This window comes from Pleurodeles waltl, chromosome 6 (assembly GCF_031143425.1).
Source record: "Pleurodeles waltl isolate 20211129_DDA chromosome 6, aPleWal1.hap1.20221129, whole genome shotgun sequence".
Taxonomy (NCBI): domain Eukaryota; kingdom Metazoa; phylum Chordata; class Amphibia; order Caudata; family Salamandridae; genus Pleurodeles; species Pleurodeles waltl.
Genome location: NC_090445.1, coordinates 1,678,455,888 through 1,678,479,538, shown reverse-complemented (window position 1 = coordinate 1,678,479,538; position 23,651 = coordinate 1,678,455,888). Strand labels below are relative to the sequence as shown.

Sequence of the window (23,651 nt, the reverse complement as noted above, 5' to 3'; positions counted from 1 at the left end):
CGCGCTTTTTCCACAGCGCAAAACTACCAGCGAGTTTATTTTTCTCTGTGGGAGGGAACCAGTTTCCACAACAAGAAGAATTTTTGTTATGGATGTGGTACTTCACGGACTAGTGACTTCCTAACACCAGAACACTGATGCTCAACAATTTTAACCATTGATTTGACACCCTAAAGCGTAACTAGTCTGCATGGTTAGCTCTGGTTGAGATCTTTTCTCTCCTTGGGGATAGGGTTGGCTGGTTTGTCACTGAAAAAAACCTTCAAACCTGCTACATCCTCAGCACCCCAGTACATAGTGAGGAGACGACCATGATGTGAACATTGAGTACCCAAAATCCGTGGAATCCTGCAGTCTGCAAAAAGGGTCTATGTTAGGCCCAAGGGCAGCTTAGTGGGTCTGGCAAGCCCTGTATTTCAAGCGAGCATCATAGTTTATATTCATTGGGGTTCTTTCTATTGTGAAAACCACCCCTGTATAAATTAATACTGGACTCTTTACACAGATAAACAGGGCGAATTGTCAGGAAGGGGAAGGCAACACATCACTTGAAGCCCAACCAGTCTATGTCTGACCTCTCCGAATTCGACCCTGGCAGTCCTCTGAATTGAGGAATTTCACTAATAGATCCCATTTTTTAAAAACATTTCATCATTGGTTTCAGTTATGCAGTAAGTCTGGCCCTTGCAGAATTCATTAAGAATAATAAGGTCATTTATACCTGTGTTATATTAACTAGTTCAATCCCTGCGCCCAAAAGAATGGGGAATAACGTACACAAATGTGCCTTAAGCTTGTTTTCTGCATGTTGGTACTAATAGTGCACTGCTTTCAAACGTCAATCAGCAAAAGGTAAAACCGGATGTGACGTGCAGGTGTCCACACTGAGCGAGTTGGAAAGGCCTGGGAATCCCCTCCCGCCAGAGTCACAAACACCGAGGGCATCAGTGACTCTCGGCCGTGAGAAAGTGCATCGCGTCATCGTTTTGTTTGTGAATAACATGCAAGAATCGTCGCTTTTCCAGTATTTCAGCAGGTGAAGTGTTTGGGTGGAAAATACGCGACCCAGAGGATTCCCGAGGGACTTGTAATCTCATTGGGGACAGTCGAGGCGGTAATACGTCTTTAGTCTGAAAGTCACCTCACTTTATGTTTTCAAGTTAGTGTGGCTGAGTTTCAAGAAAAGTGGAACAATGTCCTAGAGGTGAAATAAAAAAAACTTTGTAAATGGAGTAAAGGGGGGCTGTCCAGTTGAAAGGGTGTTGAAGGTGGATTGTCTTTATATCTGGGAGTTAAAGGCTGCTGCATTCAAAAACATTTTCATTTTAAATCTAACAAAGTGAAACACAGCAACTACGAGAGCTGGCACACACATTGGTGCCTTGCAACAAAAGGCCAGAATCTTCGATTACACTTTCCACGTTCTTACCATAACATATGTATTTACGCAAAGCCACGTTTGAAGTTTTCAGCCGCCCTCGTGTGTATCAGGACGGCTTAGGTATAGATTTTCAGAGCTGAGTGCAGAAATAAAATGTTCACCTGTACCCGCCCACAGGAAAGAAGTAAAGAAAGTGAAAAATAGAAACAGTTTAATGGATTTAAAAATTCACTACTTTCACCTCAGGCACTTTTTTCTGTAAAGTCATGAGGCATCCGCTTTGCTCGCTCATCCACATGCTCGACAGGCTCCTTACACCATCCTGGAATTAGCCAGAGGTTCCCCTAATTTACAAAAGCAAACTCTCTGCCATGCGACGGAATCTCACGAGGCACGTTTTCCATCCTGAAATCTGATGCAGCAATATTTACGTGTTCAGGGAGCTGCCATTTTGTTTGCTCCCACTGAAGCAGTCATACCAACACTTGAGAAGAAGAAGCTGTAAAATGGAAGCCCAAAACCGAGTGTAAGGTGCCCCAGTGACACGGATGTGCCTGGTATTTCTAAGTCACTTTCTCCTGCAGATAACGCAAATCTAGGGCTTGCCATAAACAGGATCAATATTTTTGATTAATCAGTCAGGACACGTGTCTGAAATAAAAACATCCCAGTTCTTGTAGTCTCTGTGCCCAAACATTTCTAACCTTTCTGGGAGCACAAGCAAAGGGTCGCTGGTCAGACCACCTTGATGGCTAAGGGGGTGTTTATATGTGGTTCCAAGCAAAATGAGCTTTTGCTCGCATAATGTGAAACAAGCACTGCCAAAGCCAATAGATCTTGCACATGTGGGAGCTAGCGGCTTTGCCATTGTCTTTTAGCCATGCTGTAGAACAGTGTGCTGCTGTGCAGCATGGATAAAAGTTAGAAAGAAACCGATATGGCGGGGCCAGTGCTGACCACATCATAGAGCTTCTTTTTTTTATATCGGGTGGGGGTGGGAAACATGGAAAACAGGAGGATTGGAACAAGCAACACAGACAACAGGAGGCTAAAAAAAGAAGCGTTATAATACGGCGAGCACTGGCCTCCTGACGGTGCTTTTTTTTTTTCTTACGTGGGTGGAAGAAGCAACACGGACAATGGAAGAGCCAGAGGTGGGAGGGAAGAAGCAACAAGGACAATGGGACAGCCAGAAGTGGGAGGGAAGAAGCAACGGGGACAATGGGAGGGCCAGAGGTGGGAGGGCCAGAGGTGGGAGGGAAGAAGCAACACGGACAATGGGAGAGCCGGAGTTGGGAGGGAAGAAGCAACACGGACAATGGGAGAGCCGGAGGTGGGAGGGAAGAAGCAACACGGACAATGGGAGAGCCGCAGGTGGGAGGGAAGAAGCAACATGGACAATGGAACAGCCAGAGGTGGGAGGGAAGAAGCAACAGGGACAATGGGTCAGCCAGAGGTGGGAGGGAAGAAGCAACACTGACAATGGGAGAGCCGGAGGTGGGAGGGAAGAAGCAACACGGACAATGGGAGAGGCGGAGATGGGAGGGAAGAAGCAACACGGACAATGGGAGAGGCGGAGATGGGAGGGAAGAAGCAACACGGACAATGGGAGAGCCGGAGTTGGGAGGGAAGAAGCAACACGGACCATGGGAGAGCCAGAGGTGGGAGGGACGAAGCAACAAAGACAATGGGAGAGTCGGAGGTGGGAGGGGAAAAAGCAACACGGACAATGGGAGAGGCCGAGGTAGGAGGGAAGAAGCAACACGGACAATGGGAGAGGCGGAGATGGGAGGGAAGAAGCAACACGGACAATGGGAGAGCCGGAGTTGGGAGGGAAGAAGCAACACGGACCATGGGAGAGCCAGAGGTGGGAGGGACGAAGCAACAAAGACAATGGGAGAGTCGGAGGTGGGAGGGACGAAGCAACAAAGACAATGGGAGAGTCGGAGGTGGGAGGGAAAAAGCAACACGGACAATGGGAGAGGCCGAGGTAGGAGGGAAGAAGCAACACGGACAATGGGAGATCTGGAGGTGAGAGGGAAAAAGCAACACGGACAATGACTAAGTACCAAGCTGACACCTGCATTCTGAGAGAAAGACAACTCTTTCAAGGCATGACTCAGGTCATCATTGTGGGCACATGATCAAGTAATAGCTGAACACCACACAGATGTTCAGCTCTGGACTTTCGGGAAATTGTCCCAATTACAGCACTGAACATGTATGTAGTAAGGGAAGATTCATTGAGTTCATCTTTGTTCGACACTCGTTTAAAGGGTGGTGCTCGTGTGCTTATCCCTGTGCAATATGCAGCAGTTTAATCTCAGAACATTCAACATTGTCGGTGGACTGATCTCCTTAGGCAGATAACTAACCCAGAACATTTTTGTATCCTTCTTCTGTAATGGAACAGCCCCTATTTCCAGACCCTTGGTTTCATGGTATAGTAACTGTCTTTCAGACTTTTTTGTACATTCCTAAATTTGCATCCAAGATTCCAATTTCGTATATGTGGACCAAACTGGCCTCTGCACACTTGAGATCAAACAATAGAACTTTTTCACAGCTACTCTCTTTTAGCAAGACCTCATTTCTACTAATCCCCCCATCCTTATCATTATTCTCCAGTAAAATTGGTCCACTCTCCCTGTAAGAACCTCTTGCGTTAGCTATGATTACATCTGCATCTCACGTGCTGCCTTCACCCAAGTCCATCCCCTACTCTTGTTTACGCCAGTCTGTTCTCCTGTCTGGAGGAGGTGACTGTAGTCACTTTAACCAGCCACTCTTAGCCATTCTTAACGTTTTCTCCTATTAACAGAACCGATTGGCCATATGTTTCTTCTTGTCAACTTTGGAAACGTGAGATCCTCATGTTCCATCATTCTTAACAAATGTAAAAAGTATCACAAAGCATTAGAGGTATACTATATCCCTTTGACCTTCAAAATTCTTATTTTTGTTCCGCGTATGCCACCACCCACATTTCATTTCTCAAAGTCAAGTCAGAGGTCTAATGCAGCTGTTCTCACAAATTTAACCAAACACTGTCATGGACCACCATATTGTGCTTGGGGTACTGTTGTTTTTTAAAATAAACTTATTTCACATTGATAAGGAGGCAAGTTCAGAGTTAGCGTTATAGCGCCCCACCCTCAATATTTCAACTTCTTGAAAGAGAGGGAACTGCATTATCACCATCAGCAAACAAAGCCTCTTTCCAAATAATATTCAGAATTGATGTGTAGAATGGGTAGGTTCCCCATAGATTTTGAACAAAAGGTGTCTGGCGCCCTTTCAGTTACATTGACGCTGGTTAAGATTTCCAAAGCAATGCCATATGTTAAGTTGTGAATCATGTTGTCTGCAAAGTTTTCCTTGTCTATCCACAGGCTCAACGTGGACTTCCATAGATTGACCCCTCCATCGCGGGAGCAGTGTATTCCCTGATAAATTCCATAAGGTGCACAACCGTTTCTCTTTGCAACAACGGCAATAGCCAGGACTGGAAATTCACTGCTGCAACCATGTCCCTGGCGGAAGTAGATGATTCTTGGGTTATCCTGTTGAGTTCTGATATTTGGAAATTGGACTTGCTCTGACTCCGACAGCAATGAAATAATATTTTTTGTAAGGCAAAGGAGAGAGTTTGCTGTACCTTCTTGTGCAATAGCAATAAAGGGGAGGTCAACCCCTGTTGAGGGCGTTTCTATCAGCCACCGCTGGCTCAGACTTTTCTTAAGAGTCCACCAGGTTTTTTCTGTCTGGCTTGGGAATAGCAGCCTGAGTTTCTCAATTCTGTGGTCCTGTGAGTTGAACCTATTGGACCATATTACTCTTCTGCGGGGATCAATGGGTTCCTGGTGTGCAGCAGAATACAGAAAAAGAGTAGAGACGAGGGTAAAAATAAGGAACAGCACTGCAGCAAGAATCACAGAGGGCAGAAAGTCTGAATCCTCATGTCTGAAGGATGTTTGTTCGGATGAAGCAGCTGAAGTGTGGTCATTCCTTGGTTCCATCTCCTTGTTGGTCAACCAGGGAAACAGCAACACTGGCAGGAATGGGTCCTTTCCTCCTTAGCATCTTTCCGAGGTCATGATTTCTCTCCCTAAAAATATAACAAACATCATCATCAGCATTTCAAGCTATTAATAGACATTAGTTATTGCGTTAGTGAAACACCAACATTAACACACACATGTATGGATTAATGATTACATTATGACCGTGGCAGAGCGACCAGGGTACAACCGACGACACCGCAGTGCTGCCCTGGGAATCACGGGTCCCCATTTGCCAGCCTGTCCGTGGCGGTAAACACCACCATGGAAAGGCTGTCGGAGTGGGGGACTTGGCATGGGCCGTGCAGGGGCCCCATGCACAGCCCCATTGCGCATTTCAATGCCTAAATTACGGGCAGTGGAATGAGCGATGGGTGCTGCTGCACCCGCTGCCCTGCCACATTGCAGCCAGCTCCTTTAGGAGCCGACTGGAATGTTAAGGCCCTGTTCCCCGCCGGCCCAGTGGAGAAACCATAATAGGGCCAGCGGGATTCAGGCCGCACAGGCAGCCTGATGGCAGTATGGCATTGACGGGCAGCCTCCCCCACCCGCCAATGTCATAATGAGGGCCTAAATGTCCAAAATTCCCTTTGAAATGTAGGGTAGCTTACTACATCTTTGGATGCAATTGAGAGTAGGTTCAGAGGCACAGCACATTGCATGCTCAAACATGCAGTGGAGTGGAGTGGATTTAGCGATGGGGAATGTGGCCCCCTGATCTTGTGCAGGGAAACATTGAAAACTACCTTTGAACACCTAGAGTTAAAAATAGTTTTACTGTAGTCTTTGTTGAGGTTTAAGATTCAAACGCTCTGTACAGAGCCCATGACCTACTGTTCATCTCAAGATCTACAGTAACCTATTGGAACGAAAAAAATATAAGTTGCACTGCTCACTTTTAATTATCAGACCAACGAGAGGACTATCCTAGGTGGTCTAAATCTAATGATGATTCTGAGAAAAAACATGGATCATTTCAGATCAAGAGCCAATTCTTGCTCCAAGCATGGCAGACAATGTAAAATCGAAGTTGTAAAATACAGACTACAATGAGATGAGTTTTAGACTTGTATTTATTTATTTATTAATTTTAGTTATTCATATTACACTCCATCTCTGAGACCAAAGTCTCCAGACAAGGCACAGTAGATTCTACCATCCAGTCCTAATTACAGCAGTTATTGTGGGAACAGGTAATTGTTTCCAGAAATTAAGGAAATTAGCTGCAGTTTTCAGGGGGATATGGTGGATTCTCAGCATTTAGGATCAAGGGTGGAAAAGGTCCTACCTCCCCATTTTCCAGTTTGCACTTAGGGGTAACACTTTTGAGTTTATTTGCTTGCTTGACAATGGAGTTGCTCTCTATATTCTGATACATTTCACATCTTTTTCAGATTGAACAGAGTTCTAATGATGGTTCTTTAGATGTGCTAGAGGGAAAATGTTTTATTTGTTTTGGCAGAACAAGGTTGATGGCATTTCCAAACGTCGAGCTTAGACTGAATATAGGCTTTGGGTACTGCAATTTTATGGAAGACGGCATGGAAAGGAAGAACATGTTTCAGTCTAATAAGTTGGTAAAAGCGTGACTTATTGACAGAAACAATTGGAGACTCAGAACATGCTGGAGAGTCTAGTAGGACATCCAGATTACAGACGGTAGGCAACGAGCAGTTGTCCATGGAGGGGTGTCAGAGAGAATTTCTTCATCTGGATGTTTTGTTATGGACTGGAAGGCTTCGTAGGGGTCCAGCATCAAAACACGTGTAGTCGTCCAGTTCTGAGTAGTAGTAAGAACTGAGAGGCGAGTATCCTCGACATATTTAAGATTGGCAATCAACGTAAATTCAAACAGAGTTACCTGCTTAGTAAAAACTCAAAACGTTTACAGAGAGTAAGCTAATGGATAAAGGTTAAACAAAGTTGTGACAGAATTGATCCTTGTGGTACTCACCCCATAAAAGGGGGTCTTTGTTGAAAAGTAAAGTTTTTCAGTCATACAAACTGAACTCTGTCTGTAAACAAATGGAGCTTCTCCATTTCAATACGCCCCCCCTGGCTAAACTTTATATTGATTGTGGGAAGATGGAGAGGTCAATAGTATGGAAGGTACTAAAAAGGTCCAGGAGAATCAGGATCTGCTCTCCCCCATAGTTAACCACCATCCATAGATCACTAAGTGCTACATGGAATGACAAGTTCAGTTGTAAATTCCAGTCCAAAACTGGCTTGCAAGGGATGTTGAATTTTGTTATGTCAGCAATTTTTGAAGCCATGAATTAACCTAATTTTCCATTAGTTGGATTGGTAGGGTCCAGTGAGGGTTTTGTTCCTTTAGGAATGGACTGACAGTGGTAATGTTAAAGCAGCCTCCATCTAGACCGCATCAGGAGAAGATAAGAATAGGCAACACAAAAGGCTGATGGACGGAGTGCTACACAATGCAAACACTCACCGCCAATCACGGATCTGGGTTTAATCCATAGTTCTTTTGCTCACCATGCCACCCTAGTTTGGACCCAGCCACGCACAAATCAATCTTGACCCTGTTCCTCATGGGAACAGTCCAGCCGGAACAGCCAGGTCAGGTCCTTCCTGGACCGGACACAAGCATCCTGGGACCGGTTTTAGGGTTTCACCCTTCATCAGCCAGGCTCGCTTGAATCCAGTGGCACAGTGAGCAAGGACCCACGTCTGAGCATACTCTTCCCACTTAGGGCAACTTTAGCAACATGAAAGGATGATGGACGGAGTGCTGAACAATTCAAACTAGCCTGGCTGATGAACCATTTAATTTTGGATTTGAACTAATCTCATTTGCTGGAGAAGGTTGCGGACAAGAAAAAGAGTTAACCACAGGCTTTGGAACTAGTGGACTGGCATGATTTATACCGGATGTAACGCGCCCAGGTGCTCCAGATGTGGAGGACTTAGAAAAGTTGTGAAGGAAAGCATGGGTGGCAGGTGTTTGGTAGTTGTCCCTGAATGTGATGTGCTGGGCAGTGTCTTTTATGAGGGAACTGCCTTGGTAGGGTCACAAGTTGTGACTCATTTGCTCTAAGTTGATCAATAAGAGGGGACTTTGGCACAACAGGCCTCCTTAAAGGGATCGAATTGACACAAAATTGTTTTCGAAACCCCTGCAAATAAGGGTGACGAAGGAGGAAAAACAGTAGAAGCTGACACCTTGATCAGAGTCTAACTTGCTTGGTTTATCTTATCAGGTATAGCTCTTTGCCTGCTGTGAGTTCCCCACTTCACTACCTTATTGTCTGTAGATGGAGAACTGGCAATTCCACAAATTGCTGAAGTAGATAAATTAATAGCAACGGGGGGTTGTGTATTAGGGTTTAAAAGTGAATCCGACACCAGGCCGAGGGATGTGTCTGAGAGAGGTTCATTGGGGAAGGTGCTGGAGTCGTGCCCATGTTCAGGCTTAGCCTTTTCTCGGTGAGAGCTATTTCAGTGCTAATGGCCCTTTCCAGTGTTTGGTCACTAGCAGTACACTTCACAAGAGGAGTAGAGGCCCCCAGTACGTTTCTTCTTTCTCACTTAGGTCCCAGTCAAGTGCAACTCGGTTGCTGTAGATGGTACTTAAGGCTTTTTGCTGCTGTATTAATTTACAGTTTTGAAAATTCATGTCTTTTTTCCCTTATTGGATTGTTCGCATTTTGGTGTCATTTTGATATTTAGAATACAGTCTACTTTTATAAATTGGAGTGGGATTTTTATTGTGTTGTCTTTTTTTAAAACTTTTTAACCATTTTGGTACTCCTAAATGCTTTACATATTTTCTTAAGCTAAACCGGTCTGCTTTGTGCCCAAAGCCCCCTGGGTTTGAGCTCAAGTTTCAATTACTGAAACCATTAATCCTCTTTCTGACCTGCGTGTGTATATATATATATATATATATATATATATATATATATATATTCGTAACCAAGTCCCGGAATGCAGGTGCTCCACACAGCGGTCCTGGATGGGTTCCGAGAGACCCTAATATAACCTTAAACACTCCTTCCAATATCAGGAGAACCAGGACACCTCCAATATGAAAATTCAGTTTATTTCAGCACAAAATCCAACGCGTTTCGGCAACAGCCTTACTCATGGACCAGGAGGTGTCCTGGTTCTCCTGATATTGGAAGGAGTGTTTAAGGTTATATATATATATATATATATATATATATATATATATATATATATATAATGACCCATTTTTTTTTTTTTTTTTTTTACAGAGACTCAGCGTATCCCAAGATTCAAATCTCTCAACCCTAATCCTGGTCACGTAGTAGGTTCAAATTCACAAATAAGTCTAAATAGGCAATCTTTTAAGGGGATTCTGGTAGGATAAATATTTATCTTTGCCATTGTGGTACAGCAAAGTAACAAGGTCTTCCCTTCAACAGGATCTACTCGCAGGAGTTCGGATTCTAATCCCCACCCCTCAAACTCTTGTGGTTTGCCATTTTGTATTGTCTGGTGACTACCGCTTCAAGGTTAGTACAGAGGGTACTTTTCTGCTTCTGTGTAAGTAACTGGGTTTTGATACTTTGTGTAGACATAAGCGAATACATCATTTTGGGTTGGGAGATGACAAGTGATTTTATTTAAGAAAGAGATGCTATTAAAGTCAACTGGTGATACACCAGTAGGTACTTTTGCAAAACGTTACATTTTTGTTTAGACGCATGTTTTAGTTTTCAGTCCCAATCCAATCAACCTAACAATATATTAAAAGTTGTCCTTTGATAGTTTCTTAGCCTTCCTCGTTGGCCATCCTACAACAAGAGTCTGCATTTATCATTGTTTGGTATGATTTAAAGGTAACTACTGTTACAACATAATCAAAGAGAAATGCTGTTTGTGGTTGAGAGAACCATGATTGCCATTTTCACAAACTTATCAAATGTATTTCATCATCAAATGCAATAACAACAAGGTATGTTGGTGAAGGGTAGAAGCAATACAAGCAGAGCACAAAGCAAAGCTGAACCAATGGTAAGGAAGAATAGGGAAAGGATTTTAAACAATATTGTACCACTTTTAGCAAATAAATTAAATCCAGTTAGACGTTAGGTTTACATCCTTTGAAACAATTTGATTTAGTGGCATTAGGCGTTGCAAAATAATAGAGTACACACCAGGATTTTGCACTGCACATTTTGTCCAAGCTCAGACATCCTTCCAGACACCTTAAATCTTCTTGAAGACTGGTTTTGTCAGAGTTCCAATCGTCATTGCCTGCTCTGTGGGTACCGCCATCTCCTTCCCACCTGCCAAGACACTAATTGGCCACAAGCTTTCTAATGCTTTTTTGGTGCTTACCTTTAGGGTCAGTGTGAAATAATTAAAGGCATTTAGGCCCACATTGTTAGTTTGGCGGGCGGTGGAGGTCGCCTGCCAAACTAATTGCACGGAAGACCGCCACACCATTCTTCCGTCCGCCGGCCCCATTAAGAGTTGCCTGCTGGGCCTTAACATTGATGCCAGCTCAGAAAACTGTCGTAATTTGGGAAGTGAAAAGCATGACACGGCTGTCCATGGGGGCCCCTGAACTGCCCATGCCAAGTGCATGACTAGTGCAGGGGCCCCCATGGGGCCCCCGGCACTCCCTTTCTGCCAGCCTTTGCATGGCAGGGATACCGCCATGCAAAGGCTGGCGGAATGGGGATTCATAATCCCCAGGGCAGGGCTGCAAGCAGCGCTGCCCTGAAGGATTCAGACAGCCGGGTTGGCAGCAACCTGGCGATGTCGGTGGTCCGACCATGGCGGCTCCATCACAGCCATAATGTGGAGGCTGGACTGCTGCTTTGGCGGCGGTCTGAACTCCACCACGTCCCTGTCGGTCTCATGACCCCCCGGGTCGTAATAAGGCCCTAATTCATGATCCATAAAACTTTATGAAGTATCATACCAAAGTCTATGTGCAGTTCTATCTGGGACAGCAGTCAACTGGCAACTTCGATTGGAGTGCTCTGCAAATCCTCTGGGTTAATATCAGTTATGGTACTTCAGCTTTTGATGAAAATAATTGGTATTCCATAACTGTACAGTTTCCTAAATGAGATTGAAGTATTGTTAAATACACTGCAAATAATATAAATATATAGTAGTACTTGAAAAATTGCTACGCTTACTTATGGCACGAGGGGGTGAGAAATTAACTTCATGCTTATGTTTCATTTGCTGGTAGGATCAGGTTATGCTGCAATAGGGTTTCATCTGTCTGTAAGAAAGGCTATTTTGTTTTATGAAATGTATCACATTTTACTTCAAGTCACTCTTAATATCTGGGTACTTATAAGCAGGCCACAAAAGTGATAGAAACTGTGACCGAGATCGCAAAAGGCACAAACTAGCTGACCCACAAAGGAGAACTTGTTTCTGTGAGGAATTTGTGGCACACCCTTTGTAGCCTGGCTTGGCTCAATGCCTAATAGAGAATGCATTTAGTATATGTACAACAATCCTGCAAACAACAACACAAGAAAATTATGCAGCTTATTTACTTATTAGAAATGCAAAAAATTACGAAGTCTACTCTACATGGTTGACTGAGATATTGACGCCCTCTGTGGGTAAACCTCAAGGTTAAACAGTCAGCTAGAAACTGGCAGTTCAATATAATGAACGTTTTTACTTTCAAACTAGAGAAAAAACATCTTCTGTGGGGCAATTCTGAAAGCTGTAGCTAGAAAGAGTTCCAGAAAATCAGACACCCCATCAGATGGTCCTGCGTAACCTTAAACTATCAGCCAAAATGTTTGAAGCAGCAAGAACCACAAAGCTGCAGAGTTTGTTATTTTTAGGGAGTCTGGGCTGGGTGTTTGAGGTGTGACTTCTTCATCCCAGCAAAGTTCAGCTCAGGCAGCCTGGAGCTTGGACATTTAGAGCATGTCTAGCACCTGGCTGCCTGACCTGAAAATGAAGAGTCTCTTTCAGGCTGACCTTTATCTCAGCCTGACAGACACTCTTTATTTCGGCCAAAAGGTAAAGGGGGCTGGGCCTCTCAGCCAATTAGATGGACATAGAGTATTGTAGTACCTTAGGGTAATGTAGATCACCGGAAGGTAACAGTCATTTCCACCTAATTTGTTTACCTCTACGCAGTCCTTACTTAACTTTATTTTTCCTACTCCATTTCCTTATGTATCATGCTAACAAAAAAGATGAAGGCTGGCGTGGCTTGTCACTAGTAGAAGAAGGCCACTCTTTAATCTGGCTCAGTGGTGGTCAAGGAGAGAAAACTGTAGCCTGAAGCCTTGAGAATATTTTATGCCAGCAGCAACAGTCAATGGCCGTGAAGTATGCTCTACCATTTTAGGACTTCTTTGACATGTGCTCCCAACTTATTATCCGTCATTGTCAGAGAGTTCTAAAGTATCAGATCTTCTCTGCAGAGTTTTTTTAATTACAAGAACATTGTCATGCGTACACGTTAAGGAAAACCTCAATTTAATTTCTTGGCGATATGTCTTCACGTTTAGTTATTTTTGAACTTCAAACTGCTTGAAAAATGTAACCTGGTCAACTAAAAGATGTTCTCGCCTGAACTAAGTAATTACATGAATGGATTGACAATGCAAACTGAATTAAGAAGCTGCATTTACCATTTTACAATTCTCTTTACAAGCACTATTTATATTTACCCGGGACCTCAATAGAGTGAGAAAGAATAGATTATGATCCAACTGATAAAAGTGATATTTGCTCTTAGCTGCCTTAATGACTTTTATTTATGTATTTTCTCTTATTTTATTCTCTGGTTTGTTTCTTTTCTTTTGTGTTTCTTTTATCCACTCTTTATAGGTTTGTTTCCATAGATATCACATTAAGCTATGTATGGCATATATTATATAGCTATTTCTTAACCATTCCTTGTTCTGCTTTTTTAAATTATATTAATTTTGAGAACTCGGTTTTATATTGATGCTTAGAGTTATATCTTGGAATGTCAAGGGGATCGGTTCCCCTATCAAAAGACAGCATTTTATAACACTTAGCTCAAAGCAGATATTGAATTATTGTAGAAACTCACTTCATTGACACTGAAGCTGTGAGAATATACGGTTGAATGGATAATATTTTATTTCCACCTGTTCAGGAAAAAAGAGTGGCATAATCATTTTATGCAGCAAAGCTCTTGATATTACATTTATTTCAAGAGAAGCTGATTCTAATAGAAGATGGGGTTGTCTTAAGTTAATATTTAACAACATTCCCTTATCTATTCTTAATTTTTATAGTTCTATTCACTCAGATATGTTATTTTGGAACAATGTCACTAACATACAAATTATTTTTTCAGATAAATATTTAATCATTGACGGGGGATCATAACCTTGCTATTCATACCATTTTAGACAGAGATTCCAATGTTGTGCAAATGCTATTCAAAAGCATTATAAAGCAACAATCTTTTGTGGACACCTGAGGACTATGGAGCCCTTTTATGAGAGAATTCACCTTTTTCTATCCAGTACATTCTTCCTAATCTAGAATGTATCTTTATTTGTTACTTTAACTTTGTATCAACAGATTCGTAACTCGGTTATTGGTAAAATACTAATATAAGGCCATGACTGTCATTTTAGATCTGGACTTATTACCACCCTCCAAATGTAATAAAGGGTGGAGATTTAATAATTCCCTCCTTGTAACTATCTCCTTCACCCAGGATTTTGAATTGTTTGCCAAGAAAGTTTTGATCTGAAATATATCGAAAATATATCTACCTATATCATTTGAACTCCTACAAGTCTATGTAATCTTACTGTGCCTCAAGACCAACCCATAAACCCATGACCCTGAGTTATGAATAATTGCAGTAAAACAATGGCTTTCTTCAGTACCACTTATGAGGATGTATTTTCACAAGGTATATTAGCCTTATCCATGTAGTGCTATAGCTCATGTATTCCATCCAAACAGTAGCCTGTAAGACCACCACATTAGTTTATATTACATTTAAAAGCATTTATCACATCTGTCAATTATGATAAACAGACCTCATCAGGACTAAAATGGCGGGGGACAATAATCCTACAAGTCATTGGCCAGATATGTTATCATTAATTTTGTATAAAAAGAAGAAAATTATAAGTAAACAAAATCCAACAAATGCTTAGATGAATTAATGAATGGTAAATTTCATAAATAAGCTACAGAGAATACTGATTCCTATAGACTTATCACATATGGTTTACAAAACAAGACTGCTAAACTCTTAGCTACTTATCATAAACTTTAAAAAAAAAAAAGACTGTCACAATAGAGTATTTTGCAAGATAATATACCTACCTTTATACACTCCAGAATATTTCCAGAATTTGCAAAATTGCAGAACTTATATACAGCTGAAAGAGCAAATGCAACAGGACATCAGACCCAATTATCTCTCAACAGTTCTGAAAGAATGTGATCCACTTACAGATTTCTCTTCCTTAGAAAATGATCTATCAATGCAAGATTTAGCCAATGCAATAAACTTGATTAAGAAGATAAAGCACCTGGAATGGATGGTCTTCCTATTACATTTTATCTATATTTTTCAAACTGCTTCTTACTAAAGTACATTAACTTTCTTACATAATCAAGTAGCTGACAGTGCCTTCCAAGAACACCCTAATCTGTTTTATCCATAGAAAAAGCAGAGGTTCTTAAATTTGCAAAAATTATAGATCAAGCTCACTAGTGAATACTGATTTTGCTAGAATTATTGCTCCCTTGATCCCTTATTACAAATTTAGTAGGAAAAGAGCAATCAGGATTTTTTTAAAGGTGGACTCATTTCGGATAGTAGTAGACTATTCTTTAACATTCCAAGTAAATCAGAATCGTATAACCATCCATTAGCAGCTTTAACTCTTGATGCTAGAGCACGTTTGATTGCATGAACTTCAATTATACTCATAAGTCTCTTTAATGGTGTGGCTTTGATCCAAAATTATGAATTTAATCAAATTATATTATATTCATCTGGTTCAATTTCCATTTTTGTAAACAACGTGTTTGCCCACCCTTTAACCTGCATAGACGAGTTAGGTCGCTTTGCTCCTTATCCCCTCCATTTTTTTATATTGGTCTAGAACCTTTTCTTTCCGGAATAGGGCAGTGCTGTGTTATACAGGCATTTTAATATGGTTATAAACAAGTCAAGATTTCAGTTTGTTGATGACATTCTCATATATGCCAAACTTCAGCGTTTTTGCCTGCCTTCATGGAGAAAGTCAATTATGTTTCTGTCGTTTCTGGTTATGAACTAAATTGGGACATATGAGAAGTTTTTCCAACTAATATGCAATGTTTGAGGACTACTCTGAAATTCTTCATATTTTCCCTAGTACTAGAAAAACAAGAGATGTGGAACAGCAATGGGAGGAGGATCTAAAGGTTTCTTGGCCAATTAGCTTAAGGAATACATTTTGGCTTAAAAATCAGAATTTCTCCAATTCTGCTAAAATTATACAAACCTTATTTTCTATTGACATAAACTTATGATTGTGCCAAAAACCTTAAACAAAGTGAATCCTACTGTTAGTCATTTATGTTGGCCATGTAATTTTAGTTATTCTCATTTTAAATATATGCTATTTACTTGTCAAAATCCTCATGATCTCTGGTTAAAAGTGTGGAAACAGATAATCTCTGTTTTCTGTGTTAATCATCCCTTTTGTTACACAAGCCTGTGAAGCCTCTCTGATAACTGGAAATGTTATTCACCATTTGTTGATATTATAAAATTGATGCTTGCAGTTGCTTTTCAACAAGTAGCTAAAAAGAAGAGCACTATAAACATTTATTTCAAGCATAGTGCTAGGGTTTACCTATCCTTTGATTGTAGAGTACACCCTATCTCACTTGCCATCAAACGAGAAAAACTCTGGCCACCTATATTTGTCTTCTTCGATGTATCATCTAAATCTTCTAACCTGCATCAACCAGCTGTTGAAGAGGTCCCCAAAGTCCTTTGAGATGTTTGTTTATGGACTTTAAGATGTTTAGATGTTCTAAACATTAATATTTCTAGTCTACACATTTTCACTAACTTATTTATTTCTTGAAGTTAGTATAGAACACAAATCACTCCCAAAGGAGTATCTCGTCACTTGTGATGTTGGCAAGGCAAGTGCAGAACAACAAGGTTTCTTCTTGAAGGCCCGGAAGTCGGAGCTAGAACGTATATGGAGAGGCAGTTTAGTCCAGTGGAATGGGGCTAACTAAGAAAACGTCCTGCCACCGTGTCTAGCCATGTGAATGTGTGTGGTCCGGAGAAGAGCCTTATTTGAGGACCTTAGCTGCCTAGGAGGCTGGTAGTATCCGAGTCGAGAATGAAGTAGGGCAGGTGAAGCCTTATGAAAGGCCTTGTGTGTCAGACAACAGTTTGAAAATGGTGAGTTTCCTGTTGGCCAGCCAATTCAGTTTTTCAGAGTAGGCATTGATGGAGTCTGCAGAGGTAGGTTGCAGAGGACCAGAGTGGCAGTATTCAGAACACTTGCAGTTTGGACAGCAGAGTATTGTTTGCGGTAACAAGAAGGGCGTTCCCATAATCAAGTTGACTGATTATGAGAACTTGGATTAGATGTTTCCTGGAGTCTACGGGCAACCAGGGGAAGGCTTTCTTTAGGAGTCTCATAGTGGCAAAGCACATGCCACATTTATAGCTAACTTGGTCTCTCACAGAGAGTGTGTGGTCGATCTTTACTCCCAAATTCTTCACCACTTGCTTGGGCAGAGGTGCGGACTGAGATAGGAGGGCCGCCAATCTGCAGACCATAGCTCTTGTGCTTTGCCAAATAGCCTAATTTCAGATTTTGCCCTGTTAAGTTGGAGGCTGTTCGAAGCCATCCAGTTAGCAATTTCTATCAAACAAACAGCGAATTGGGCTCTCGCGTTGTCTGCAATTGGGCCAAAGGAGATAAGTTGCGTGTCATCTGTCTATGACACAATCACCACTCAGCATGCTTTTACAGTCTGAGCCAGAAGAGCTACATAGACATTGAATAGTGCAGGCTCAAGCAAGAGCCCTGAGGTACCCCTGTGCTGATGTGCATCATTCTGGATTTGAAAGGGCCCATACAACCATTTTGAGTACAATTATCGAGGAAGTCCCTCACCCAGTAAAGCTCTCTGCCATAGGTTCCTGCCGCATGGAGTCTGCGGATAGGAATAGAGTGGGAGACAGTGTCAAAGGCTGCAGGTAGATCCAGTAGTACGAGCATTACTGGGAAACCCGCAGCAAGGGAGAGACAGATATTATCTGTATCTGCCAACAGTGCCATGTCTGTTCTGTGTTGGGCTCGGAAACCTGATTGAGAAGAGTCCAAGATCTTCTAAGTGAGTCTTCAAGAATGATATTAGTTGGCTGTTGATAAAGCTTTCTAGGGTTTTGGCCAGCAGCGAAATTAGGCTGTAATTTAACAGTACTTCAGGGTCTAACGTGTTTTTTTTTCCCCAAGAGTGGGGGTACTTGTACGCATCTCTACTCGAATGGCAGTTTTGCAGAGCCTATAGAAAGACTGAATAGTATCACAATGAAAGTTGGCAGATGGTGAACTCTGCTGGAGACAGATCTCAGGTGAAGCCAGGTTTGGAACGGGATTGCAACCTCAGGACCTGCTCAATGGAACAAAAGTCAAAGTCCTCTATGCATGCAGTGTCCTCTGGGTCACCGTGGCCACATATATATTTTTAATAATTATAAAGTTGGTACATTTAGCATGTTTTATATTTGTAAATCTTTTTCAACTCTGTATGCACTTGTTACTATATTAGCTTCACCATATAACATTATATTTCTCTCCTTTCTTTTCTTATTTCTTTCCTTTATTGGGTAACGTTTACTGTTTTAGTATTTTCATAACTCTGTCCATCTATGTACATATATAGCATATGTTTCCGTAATGTACTGCTTTTGAAACTTTACTGGTTATTGACATATTCTGTGTATCTATCTATGAAGCCTTTTTTTGCCATAAAGATTTTTTCTTAAATTTCTGCAAAATTGACTTGGGACCGCAAATGTACAGCCTCTGTGAGATATAGATCCGAGCACACTTTCAACAAAGAACCACATCTGGATGTGTTGAAATTCCAATTGAGGTCTAGTGAGCTGTCCTGGCAAATGTATACCAAGGAAAATCTTTGGACTTGCCCATCATGAATTTGAACCACTGCTACATTTTGTGCTTTAAGTATTACCACCCTCCCAAGCCCGTCAATTAAGGACAGAAAATGTCCTCTTTTACTTTACTTTTTACAAGGTGAACCAACAGTTTTGTGCTGAGACTCCATCAACCAACCAGAACAATTTTGGCGTAGGTATTTTATTTACTTATGCCATCACCTGTATTGGATATAAACTATCCTCTTGATTTGAGCAATGTTGGAGAAGGCAGGTAGAAAGGTATCCTCTTCCAAATAAAACAAAAATTAAGATTTGGACCCGAGTCCATGCCATGGAGACAAAAGGTTGTAGATATGGTTCTGAAATAACCAATGCAGCTAGCTCCTCAATATGTCTCACCATAGTAAAAGGCCACCAAAAAAGATACCTCAACAAACATCCACACCAGAGTTGCTGATTTTAGTGGTGTATAAGAGTGTCCTGAAGTTCCTAGAGCACCAGGGTAAAGTCAGCCAAAGGTAATGGGTTATCCATAACTGCCCTACTTTTCCTAACACCATGTTTCAAATGAGCCACCAAGGTTTATTGATTGAGAAGTATTACCACGGTTTCTTTAAATGCCCCTGTGGCCAGCCTCAGGCACCATAAAAAATCCAAGCTGTCATTGTGTGTAAACATATTAGAGGAACTTCAATAACTTATGTAGATTACAAAACAAGGCCAATGACCATGTCTCTTGCATCAACTTGTAAAATATGACCAGTGACAACAGTACATAGCTCACCACCATTAATGGTTGCCCGGGATCCAGGATGTCAAGAGATACTTGAACAGCCCTTTCTCTGCAGCTGGACTCTTTCAATTTCCCTTCCATCAATTGAAGACTGAGGTGGGCTGACAAGTAAATAACCGACAAATAGAGGGGATGAAGATCTAAAGGTAAGCAGGCAGGAGTGGCTGTAATAGCTTCTGAATTAACGTGTACCATAGATGCTGATGCCATTGTGGTCCTATGCTGTAAAAAATGACAGTGCATTCATCTGTTAAGCCCTAGCTGCCAAAGCTACAGGTTTATTGCCCGAAATATTTTTGGATGCAGTACTAAGTAACGGATAACGAATAATTCATTGAAAAAGGCAGAGGAACATGTGCTAGTCTGGTCTGGCAATGGCCCTACTATCATTATCGATGTAGGTCTTGACACTTAACTGACGGATTGTCAACCCATCCTTGGAAATGGAGAGAGCACCTTCACAGTCAGGATCATCATTATTAATTCCCTCCAGTTGAGGATCTGAGAGAACTTGTTAAGGAATCATCTGCCTGAACTTTCCTACTCCGATTCCTACTTATACAAAACGGCAGACATAGGAGTTCGCAATTAATGACATGAGGGTGCTGCAATATCTCAGCTGTTTGCTTGACTCCACCAACTACCATGACATGTTGGTGCCAATTTCCACAGTAAGTTCAACATTTCTTGTGCAACTCTAGTGGCTCAATAGGAATCTAGCCTATGGATTTCATTATAGGCATCTGCTTGTGCCCTTGCAGATGAAGCGGCCAAAAAGCCCGTTATTCCACATTACTCCTGCACCCAGGCTTTCTATTTGTAATGCAAGGTTGTTCTCTGGCAGCACTGCAGAAATCCTGCTCTTACTTTTTTGGTTAGAGTCATTGAGACAGTCGCTATACAGAAACTACAGAATTATCTAGAGTCTAATACAATATACTTAGAGTCAGTTTAGAGAACATGTTCTCCAACTCCATGGTAAAGTTCATTCAAACTTGCTAATCCTTTCAGATTTGCCTGCAGCATTTGATACCATAGACCATGGGTGGTTGCGTGCAAGGCTGAAGTCCGAGGTGGGGGTAATTGAGCTCTAGCATGGCTGAGATCTTTCCTACTAAACAGCTACTAAGGTGTTTAGATGGAGCAAAGGACATTTACACAGCACATTATAGCATGCCATGTATTCTCACCCTAATTAACATTTACATGATTTCCTTTGCACACTTCATTTCGTTCGATGGACTCTGATGTCAAAGGTGTACAAATGACACACAGATCTTTGTAGATCTGCATGCTGATTCTCTCACAACAAGTAGAGAAGAAATGGTTATTATGGGAATGGTAGCAAAACTCTTCACTGTACTTCAGAGAGTGTAAATAGATCTACAACAAGTGTAATAATTATAGGGGTTACGTTGCATCACTCCTCATTCATCGTCAGTACTCAGTATACATTCAAGTCATTACAAAAGCGAAAATACCGTGGACTCATATGAAAACATTTAGATCGGGTCTTCATCAGGACAAATTTAGGATGCACCCTCCATTTTGGTGGAAATATATTTCACTAAAGCAAAGGTATGTCAAACAATATGAGTTCAAATCCCACATCAAACGCAATATGAGTCAAGGGATCCTTTTTACCAGCTCTACAACAATTTTGAGTTGATTAATCCCCAACAGTATGATTGCTCAATAACAGAAATTGAGGTTCAAGGTCTCTCAGGACATTAGCGGCAATATCTTGTATAGTGGCGATTAGTCACTGGATGGCAGCACATCGCTCTGCCTAAATGCCCACAAAGCAGAATCCTTACTATATGGACCTGAACATTCTCATGTGAGAGTTTGGCCTAAATAATTAGCTGATATTTCATCGTCTCAATCAGTCAAGAGTTTTGGAATGTTATTTCATTTTTCTTTCTCCTTTGGTAAAAAAAAAAAAAAAAAAAGCAGGACTATTCCTAAGGTTGCTCACTATCATTTATTTACTCTGTCAAAAGTGGCAACTTCAATACAACCCTCTCATTTCATTGTGGTAATCTAGAAAATACAACCACATGTATTATTATATTATTTGTCTGTTTACTTAAATATCACCGAACCTGAATACGTTTCAAGCTACATAAAAATCGCACCATCAGAGGAGTGCCTGCCCCAGAAAATCTGACAATCTACCAAAACATTAGAAACTCTTGGTTGGTTGCCAATCAGAAAACAAGCATTTACAATGCAATAAGGTCTCACATTTGCGTGAGTTACAGCTATTGGCGTAGTAAATGCATAATTGGTCTTTTCTTGCCACCTAAATTCGTTAACCCTTTTGCATAATTTGGTCCTGGCTGCCAAATAAGTCCAGTGGCCTTGCATATAACCTTTTTCCTCCATCTGCAGCCAAAAATGAAAATATTGCCATTATTACTTATTATAATTGTTGATACTGGTGCTATGGGGTTGCCCTCAGCCTAGTGTGGAGACCAAGAGATGACCTGGACAGAAAGAGCATATCATCAGGTGAGTTATGGGTGAAAATGTTTTGTAAAAGGAATGCCCTGCAAAGCATTATGGGGTGAGTTTCCAAATACAACGAATATTGTAGTATCTTGATTGTCATGCACAGAACAGCCCCTCGAGGACACCATAACAAAAATAGCATTTGTAAGAAACATGGTCATGTAATCATATAGTAACCCCCTAGAGGGCACAATGACAAACACAGAATGGCAGAAAGTAATGCAGTGTAACCATATGAACAGCCCCTAAAAGGGCACAGTGCCTTAACTCATTTTCAGGCCTAGCAGGACTACTACAATACTATTACAAACAATGCCCTTAAAAAACAGACTACTCCCAGCTGTAATACAAGTTCCAGCCAAGAGAGCTTAAAAAGACATTTAATGGTGGGAGAGGTTACTATTTTGGGATCCCCCTCAACCTACTGTGTTGACCCAGAGATGACCTAGAAAGAGCATATTGTGCTGAACGATTTGATGGTGGTTCAATTGTCCTAAGACCACCAAACAGTGAGTCATGTGCAAAAATGTTTTGTTAAAGGAATGCCCCGCAAAGCATTATGGGGAGAGTTTCCGAGTGCAGCAAATATTGTAGTAGCTTAACTGTAAAGCTCAGAACAGCCCCTAGAGGACACCATAATAAAATAGCATTTGTAAGAAACATGGTCATCTAATCAAATAGTCAACCCCTAGAGGGCCTAAAAGAATGAAAGCAGAATGGCAGAAAGTAATGGAGTGTAACCATATATGTAGCCAACAGAGGGCACAGTGCGTGACACATTTTCAGGCCTAGCAGGCCTACTCTAAGACTATGACAAACAAGGCCCTTAGGACACAAACTACGTTCACCTATAAAACAAAAGTTCCAGCCATGAGGGAGCTTCAAAAGACATTGAATGTTGGGAGAGGTTATTATTTTGTCCGCCCCCCATGCTTGTGTGGGAACCCAGAGATGACCTAGACAAAAAGTGCATGTTGTGCTGAACGGTTTGGTGGTGGGCCCATTGTCATACAACCACCACAATCTGATGGGCAACAATGCTTTAAAAAAGAAATGCCTTGCAAAGCATTATGGGATGAGTTTCCCGAGTGCAGTGAATATTGTAGTATCAGCTCTCCCACTGTGCTGTGCGTGCCGCATTGATGAGTTCTGTGCTTTTGTTTGAAATGCTTCAATTTTAATATTTTTCAACTGCTAAAAACTTGTACATAAGTGGTAGTCATGTAAAGTGCTCCTCAGATCGAGTTTGCGCTATAAGTGATTTCACACACTCATATAAAGCACCTCTCTGAGTTTGCGCTATATGACACTTCACATACTCATTCAAAGTGCGCTACAATCCTGTTTGTGCTATATGAACCCTTTAATAATAAAGAACCACCCTTCAGCTTGCAGCCTTTGTGCACAAACACCACAAAGCAATTTCTGCATGCCCAAAACAAGGAAAAGGAAGAAACAACATACGGCCATGCAGTCAAAGTGGCAGAGGAAAAACAAAAAAGTAGTGCGCCACACTAAGCTATATGGCCGATTGCGCAATAATCCATGTAAAGGTTCAGTCTCCAAGGCGGTAACAAAGTAGCCTCAAGGCGGGACAAAGGTAAAGCGTTTACCTAAGAAATCAAGGGAATTTGGAAAGGCAGGCCAAGGAATGAATGAAAGTGATGGGCATGAGATGAGCGTAGTGGAAGCCCACAGATGTAGATTACAACATGTAGAGAGAGAGCACATGCGCGCTGCCTCGGCTCAACCTAAAAATGACTCTTGCTA

The 23,651-nt window shown here is 41.6% G+C and overlaps 2 long non-coding RNA genes across 4 annotated transcripts in view; one reads left to right on the top strand and one right to left on the bottom strand.

Moving 5' to 3' along the window:
• Positions 1-23,651, top strand: part of LOC138301341 (uncharacterized) — a 481,869-nt gene that overhangs the window by 437,926 nt on the left and 20,292 nt on the right. The window lies entirely within an intron of this gene.
• LOC138301340 (uncharacterized) overlaps positions 1,571-23,651 on the bottom strand; it is a 47,848-nt gene continuing 25,767 nt past the window's right edge. For all 3 annotated transcript variants that reach the window (XR_011205089.1, XR_011205090.1, XR_011205088.1), the window contains exon 2: positions 1,571-5,489. This is a non-coding gene — a long non-coding RNA (uncharacterized lncRNA). The remainder of the gene's footprint in view (positions 5,490-23,651) is intronic.